Source organism: Felis catus, chromosome E2 (genome assembly GCF_018350175.1).
Source record: "Felis catus isolate Fca126 chromosome E2, F.catus_Fca126_mat1.0, whole genome shotgun sequence".
NCBI lineage: Eukaryota > Metazoa > Chordata > Mammalia > Carnivora > Felidae > Felis > Felis catus.
In genome coordinates this window covers 28,347,984-28,354,283 of record NC_058382.1, presented here as the reverse complement: position 1 = coordinate 28,354,283, position 6,300 = coordinate 28,347,984, and the positions used below count along the sequence as shown (strand labels likewise).

The window sequence follows — 6,300 nt, the reverse complement described above, 5'->3', positions numbered from 1 at the left end:
AAAAAAAAAAAAAGAAAATAAAAATTTAAAAGGCCCTGGGGAGCCTGGGTGGTTCAGTCAGCTGAGCGTCCGACTTCGGCTTGGGTCATGATCTGGCCGCTTGTGGGTTCGAGCCCCGCGTCGGGCTTTGTGCTGACAGCTCGGAGCCTGTGGCCTGCCTCAGATTCTGTGTCTCCCTATCACTCTGCCCCTAACCCGCTCGCATTTTGTCTCTGTCTCTCTCAAAAATAAACATTTTTAAAAAATTTTTTTAATTAAAAAAAAGAAAGGCCCTGATTTGTAGTGTTTGCCAATTTCCATGATATAAATACTCCTACCACAGACAATTTCATGCTACCAATGACTTAACTGTTTGAGATTCCAGAAAGTCTTACCATTGGCTCCGGCACACCCCTGAAGTGGAACGTATACCGTGGAAAACAGAAGCAAAAGATGAAGAGATAGACAGTGTTCTGGTGATGTTATGTGAGCCCCTACACCTAGCCATGCCTGAAATCCATTAGTCCCTTGGACTGTACTCATATATGAGCCAACAATTTCCTTCTGTTTTTTCTTAAGGCAGTCTGATTTGGGTTTCTTTTACTTGCAACTGAAAGATGACTAATACACACGCACACACACACATACACACACACACCCCATGAACCTCCCATGCCTTGAAAAGTAATAATACATCATTAAAAAAATAACAGTAGTGGGGCACCTGGATGGCTCTCAGTCAGTTAAGGGTCCAACTCTTGATTTCAGCTCGGTTCATGATCTCAGGGTCGTGACATTGAGCCCCACGTCAGCCTCTGCACTGGGCATGGAGCCTGCTTAAGATTCTCCCTCTCCCTCTCCTCTGCCCCTCCCCCTCCTCATGGGCTCTCTCTCTCTCTCTCCCCCTCTCTAATAAATAAACTAATTAATTAATAATAAATAAATAAATAACAGCAGCAAGGCAAGTATTTAAGCACCAACTATGTGCCAGGCACCTTGGAGACACATCCTGCTAATAATTTCCATACCGCCCTTACAAGGTAGACATCACTGGGTTTACTTTTCAGATGAGCAAACTCGCAGAGAAATTGAAGGACTTGCCAGTTGACATCAGAGCCTGTGACTCCACCCACCTCCCTCTGGGGCCCCTCTTACTTTAGCCGCCAGTCAGTTCTTCTGCCAAGAATGTTTCCCGCCTCTTCTCTACCTGTTGCTCCCTGACTCATCTTTTAAACAACTAAGTAACTTGGGTCAGGGCTTGGTCTCACTTTCTCCATACGTCACTCTGCTTTCTTCTGTGTGACTCCATTCTGCCTCCTGGAAGCCTCTAAAGCTCCAGACCCATTGCCTCTCTGTCACAAGTCCACTAGAAAATAGAATTCCCTTTCCCAAACTCATCCTCTGAAAATAGTGGGCCTGGGGGCTCCTGGGTGGCTCAGTCGGTTGAGCATCCAACTTCGGCTCAGGTCATGATCTCACAGTTCCTGGGTTTGAGCCCCGCATCAGGCTCTGTGCTGAGTGCTCAGAGCCTGAAGCCTGCTTTGGATTCTGCGTCCCCCCTCTCTCTACCCCTCCCCCTCCCCCACTCATGCTCTGTCTCTCTCTGTCTCTCAAAAGTGAATAAACATTTAAAAAAAAATTTTTTTTAATAGTGGGCCTGACTCTCATTGAGACCCATCCTTGAGCCATTTAGTGTGGTGGAGGGATGGATATATGAGTTGGCTTAGGCCAAGTTCACATGCCATGCCCTAGTTTGTCACATGCATGCCCAGACCACACAGACTGAGGCCAAGGTCGGATGTCATGCCTTAGGACTAGGTGGTGTGGGCTGAGTGTCACCCAGACCATATAGACTGAGTTTGAGGGAGTAGTGGTTTCCCCAAGGAAAATGAGGAAGTTCTTAGCAGAAGTGAGAGTGGATGCAGAACATAAAAACAACAAATTCCCAACATACACATCTCCATTCTAGACCACCACCCAAAGCTAGGCGGTCATTATTTCTCATCTGGTTTCTAACTAATGCCCTGACTTCAACCTCCATATCTTAACCATCCTCTGCACAGCTCTGAATCTTTCAACTTCCACTCAAAAACAAAACAAAAAACTTCAATGACTCCCTACTGTCCAGTCCATAAAATCCAAGCTCCTAGACCTGAAACTCAACACGTGCCCTGCTCTGACTCTGATGGAACTTTCCAGTCTCCTTGCCTCCAGTTTCCCTTTTCCCACTTACCTGACATTTCAGCCAAACCTATCTCATGTTTTCTCTCCTCTGAGCCTTTAGCTCACCTGGAATGCTTACTGCTCCCCTCTCCCTTTCTCCAAGACCCCAAAATCAAGCCCAGCTCCATGGCCATCACCACCAGGAAGGCACGTATTCTGCTGAATCCACACTGACTCCAAGTCTCCAACCCAGCCACCCCCTGCCTCTGCCCCTCAACTCATCAGCGGGTCCTCCTCAGCACCCTTCTCATGGTGTGGCTTCTGTTGGGGAGAGTTTGAGCTCCTGCCAGCGGGCCTCCCAGGTAGTCAAGCCAGCCCCACCATTGATCAGGACTCTTTCAATTGTGAGAAACCCACGTTGAATCTCTTTAAGTGCAAAAGGTCACTGCTCAGCAGTAAACACACACAGAACAGGGGAGCCAGCAGGCTGGATTCAAGGTACTTTTCTTTCTCTCTCTCTTTCTCTCTCTCTCCACTCCTCCTTTTCTTTTCTTATTTCTACTTTTCTCGACGTGATGGTCTCATTTCCTACTGTAGCTGGAGAAGGGGGCTTCTGGTGATTCTAGCTTACATCAGCTTAGAACTTGGGATCTCAGAGAATGGAAGACCACCTTCCCGGACAGTTCTGGCGGCAAAATTCTGGGTACGACACTGGCCTGGCTTAGGTCATATGACCTTCCCAGAGCCAATCAGTCCGTGGCTTGAGGAATAGGGTTCTCTGATTGGCCAGGCTTGTGTCACGTGACCGTGGCAGGCTTTGCCCTGCCTTTAGAGGTTCTACTCGGAATACGCCCCCCAGGAAAGAACGTTGGTTGCCAGAAGACAAGGCGGAAGAGAGACAGAGAGAGAGAGAGAGAGAGAGAGTCGCTAACCTCAGAACCCCTGCAACACCCAAGCGTGAGGACTGGTTCACATCGTGGATTCTCCACCTAGCTGTTACCCACAACTAGTGATGGCTGAAGAGCCGTGAATGGGGAGAACACCAGCTCACGTTTGGCCAGTACCAGTGTGCCGGGTACTATTGTAAGCACTTCCACGTGTTAACCCACTCATTTCTCATGACAACCCTAAGAGCTGAGGACAATTATTAGGTGAGAAAAGTGAGGCCCCAAAAGGTAGGCCACTTGCCGAAGGCCCTCCAGCTAAGAAGTTGGGGCCTAGGGGTGTGGTCCCAGAACCTATGCCCTCCCCACTGAAGGATACTTTGGACAAGGGGACCTTGGTGGTGGCCAGTGCGCCCACACACAGGAGAGCTAGAGAGTACACACATGTACAGGAGTACATTCCGGAGAGCCAGAGAAACCTGCCCCCACACGGTCATAACCTCCAACCTGCCCAGATTTTTCTTCATCAGAATAGCCCAGGAGCCTGGCTGGCGGTATCTGTCTGGCTCTGCCCCAAGAGAGGAGGCGTGATACGACACCCCAGCCCTCACCAGCTTGCCAGCCCCTCCCGCTCCAGCTAGTCTGGACTCCTCAGTCAGCTGGGGTTCTCCACCCCTGGACGCCCTGAGCTCCTCCCTCAGCGACAGGTGCGGCAGGGGGCAGGAGACAGGAGGCCATGGAGGCCCCAGTGACAAGAACAGAAACCAGAGCCCCAGGCCAGGACAGCACTGGACAGGAATGGGGAGGAGACAGACAGAAGGAGACAGACAGAGGAGAAGACACACAGGAAGAGAGCAAAGGCAGAATGTAGGAGACAGAGATGGGGCTGCGTCCTCCCTCACCCTTCCCACAGGCAACACATCTCTCTCTTGTCTCGGGGCTGAAAGCAAGAAGGGGAGAGGGAAGGCCTTGTAAATGAAGCAGGTGAGAGTTCTGCAGCTACACGTCTCAGTTGCAATTCTCCTCGAGTCCCTGATGCAGAACGAGCACCTCCGGAGGGGAAGTGAGTGAAGACAGGTGCCCATGGGAGATACCCCTCACTCAACCCCACTTTGGGCAACAGGCCTGATGCTTAGAGGGCCCCAGAAACACCTTCCTGACAGGGCTCCAGAGACCAAAGCCCATGGCCACTGAGCCCTGCAAAGTGGCAAAAGGAGAAGGCAGAGGGACACATGCCAGACCCTGCCCATGTCTCCCCAGGGATCTGAATTCTCTTCCCACCCCACATCACACAAAACCCCCATTCTCTCGGAATATCTGATACCTCCCGTGGAACAGGAACTTGAGGTCTGGCTTTGTCCCCAACCAGCTGTGTGACCTTGGTTAACCTCTTCCCTTCCGAAGACCTCAGTCTGCCCTCTCCATAGTGAGCGGCCCTTTGGGGGCTGGCGCTCTGCGGTCCTGGGACTCTGTTGGCCCTCACCAGCCTTCAAAGCCACTGGTGCTCTCAGAAGGATGCTGGTCAGCCTCCCCCAGCTGTCCACCCTACCCGTCTCCTGGAAAGCCCCCTATCCTGTCCAATGTCCCACCTCCTTCTAGCAAACCGTAGCTGGCCCATGCCCTCCGGGCCTTGCAAGGAGCTGACCACCATCCACAGAAATAAGAGGACCCGACGTGAGACGGAAAGTGAGAGCGGCTGATTCCCCCCTTCTGGAGAACACAGCGGCACCAGGCCGGCCTGGCCTTTCGCCTGACCGCCCGCGTTTAAGACAGTGCGTAATGTGGCCACAGCATAGGCTTCCGCACCCCTGACTCCCTAGAATAGGGCTGATTTGCAAAAGAGAGTAAGTGGAGGCCTAGAATGGCAGGTCAGAAACCCCTGCCCAGATGCCAAGAGACAGCCATGAAGGCAGGGGGCCGGGTGGGGAGGGAGGATGACCCGTGGGCACACTGGCCTCCTTCTCACGGATGCCCCGAGGAGGGCGCTGGGAGCAAGGCGCGTCCCGTAACCGCAGCCTGCGCCTGGTGTCAGCCGCGTGGCGCTGCGCAACAACCCCCCCCCCACCCGCCCGTCCCCGAAAACCAAAGGCGCCCCTTCCAGAGAAGAAAAAGGAGGGAGCCTCATCATTAATAGCGCTGGCGGCAAGGTAAAGCCACCCGCCCGCTCCGGCGCACCCTCGCCCATAATTATGCCAGCGAGGCTTTCATCCCCACGCGCGCACGCCGAAAGTTTATTGTTGTATTTCGGCCTTTTGTTCAGTCTCCTGTGCCTTTTATGCAAGGGGAAGGGTGCTGAGGGGTCAAAGCATCCTCCCCCGGCTCCTCTCTCTGTCAGTCCTTTTAGAAAAACACCCAAAGCCATAATTTGTCTTAGAATTTCTTTTGAAACAGCTACAAGAAAGACTCGCGACTGCTCTTTTCCCTCTGTTTCTGATTCCAGCCATCCCTTTATCTGGCTTTCATTAGAGCCTCGGCCGCGCCTCTTTTGTGGGAGAGACTTATGGGAACCCAGGCAGTTTCCCAGCCGCTGTGATGTTGCTAAAGATTAAAAAGGAGCTTTGAAGCTGTACCAGTTCTCTCTGCGCCCCCTCGGTACAGGGCCTCAGAAAGACCCAAGCCATCTGGCAAACCTGACATAAAGACAAAATAAAGTGATTGAGACTGGCTCTTCAAAGCCACAATGGCAGATTTGTTGATTTGGGCGTTATCTTTCATGCAAGGCCCTCAGAAGTCACCAGAACACCTAGGTAATCTCGGGCAGGCCTCACTGGACTGGACAGGCCGAGGCTCAGAGAGGGACCCGGGAGCTCCTGGTGAGGCTGAGGGATGGACCGAAGGCTGCTGGAGGTGGGCCCCGGGAAACTCAACAGTTGGAGCCGGAGCCGGGCCCTGGCCGTGGTTTACAGTGAGGACTGCCAACCTGGCCCCCGCCTCGTGTCCCATCTCAGGAGGGGTGCCTGACACCGGCCAGACGGAGTCAGAGTGAGAAGCTGATGTGAGGCTGTCCTGAGCAGGAGGGGAGCCGCAGGGAGATGAAAGGCCGCTGCCCTAATTGCAACCGACAGCCCGTTAGTAACGCCCTGGCAGCTTCCATATCGGAACCTGCTTCTCACGGCTTCCGGCTGGGCAAGGCCTGGGGCAGATGGCTGTCTGCCGGGGCCCGTGGGAGGATCTCCCTTCTGACTGATGCTGGGATGAGCAAAGATCCTGGAGGGAAAGAACCAAAAAGCAGCCCTGAGCCAGTCCTTCATTAATACCCCGCCTGATCCCCAAG

At 53.0% G+C, this 6,300-nt stretch overlaps 1 long non-coding RNA gene across 1 annotated transcript; it reads left to right on the top strand.

Moving 5' to 3' along the window:
* Positions 1-3,000: 3,000 nt before the first annotated feature.
* On the top strand, positions 3,001-5,712 carry LOC109494678. The gene is made up of 3 exons (XR_002738515.2): positions 3,001-3,225; positions 4,626-4,798; positions 5,467-5,712. It is a non-coding gene; the product is annotated as an uncharacterized LOC109494678 (long non-coding RNA).
* Positions 5,713-6,300: the final 588 nt, after the last annotated feature.